A 1,793-nucleotide genomic window follows, 5' to 3' on the forward strand; every position below is an offset into this window, starting at 1 on the left:
GGGACTTAATATTTTTACATCAATGTTCCCAAGCAACACTGGTGTGTGTTTTCCCTTTCCACGCCATCTATGATGGATCTTGGCATCAATGATAGGCTTGTTACATAAAAAGAAGTTAAAAAGTTTCTTCTTTTATGTTTTAGAACAGTTTAAATAGTGTTACCTGTTCCTTTTTGGTATGGTTGGATCCTCCTATAAAACATTCTGGGCCTGATGCCTTTTTTTTATTTTTTTTTTAAGGAAGGTTGACTTTGACAACTTTCTATTTCTTCTATGGTAATCAATTTGTTTAGACTTTATTTTGAGACAGTCTTGCTCTGTTGCCCAGGCTGGAGTGCAGTGGCGTGATCTCAGTTCACTGTAAGCTCTACCTCCTGGCTTCATGCCATTCTCCTGCCTCAGCCTTCTGAGTATCTGGGACTACAGGTGCCCGCCACCATGCCCGGCTAATTTTTTTGTGTGTTTTTAGTAGAGACGGGGTTTCACCGTGTTCACCAGGATGGTCTTGATCTTCTGACCTCATGATCCACCCACCTCGGCTTCCCAAAGTGCTGGGATTATAGGCGTGAGCCACCACGCCCAGCATGGAGTCTTTTTTAAATAAATTATGCTTTCTATGTTTTCAAAGTCTCAAAATCATTTACGTATCCCAGTGCCAGTTTCCTGTGGTTATTTGCCATTTTATGTCTCCGTGGTTGTTTTCCCCATAGACTTTTATTTCATTTACGTTTCCTTCTTTTTTCTTGATAGGATTGACTAACAGCGTCCTTTTTTATGCCCATCAAAAATCTGGCACTTGGGAACATTTGTTAATTCTATCACTTCTTAATGCATACATTTCCTCTACCTTTATTTCTTCCTTCTGTTTTTCTTAGTTTTGTTCTATTATGTTCAATATATTGAGCCATATGCCTAATCCATATGTTTCCATCCTTCCTATTTGTTAATATGAATATTTAAGGCTATAACTTTCCCTTTAAGAATTGCTTTGGCTGCATCTCATAGGTTCTGGTTTGCAGTCCGAACATTATCACTCAACCCATTTATGCCTAGTGTTCCATTATTGGAATGCTAAGCATGTGGGAGTTATTTATATATCCTACTGCTCAAGGTAATCACCAAGGTCTGATTGCAAAATTCAAAAAAAGGCAACCTCAGGCATAAATGGACTAAGAACCTCCTCCAAGAAGCTCCCTCCTGTGTTCCTGTAACACACCATGCATTCACCCACCACCCTTTTACTACATTATGAAGGTCCAGCACAACACTGTCCATAACAAAAATAATATAAGCTATCTATGTGATTTTAAATTTCCTAGTAGCCATATTAAGACCTATTAAAAGGAACAGGTGAATCAACCTAAATGCCCATCAATGGTAGACTGGATAAGGAAAAAGTGATACATATATACCATGGAATACTATTCAGCCATAAAAAAGAATGAGATCATGTCCTTTGCAGGAACATGGGTAGAGCTGGAGGCCATTGTCCAAAGCGAACTAATGCAGAAACAGAAAACTAAATACCACATGTTCTTACTTGTGAGAACATGTGGTCACATAAAGGGGAACAGCAAACACTGGGGCCTACTTGAGGGTGGAAGGTGGGAGGAGGCAGACGATCAGATAAAATAACTCTTGGGTACTAAGTTTAGTACCCAGGTGACAAAGAATCTGTACACCAAACCCCCATGAGTTTACCTGTGTAACAAACCTGCACATGTACCACTGAACCAAAAATAAAAGTTAAAAGTTAAATAAAATATCATGGCCAATAAAAAATGAAAATAAAA

Source organism: Macaca mulatta, chromosome 14 (assembly GCF_049350105.2).
Source record: "Macaca mulatta isolate MMU2019108-1 chromosome 14, T2T-MMU8v2.0, whole genome shotgun sequence".
Taxonomy (NCBI): Eukaryota; Metazoa; Chordata; class Mammalia; order Primates; family Cercopithecidae; genus Macaca; species Macaca mulatta.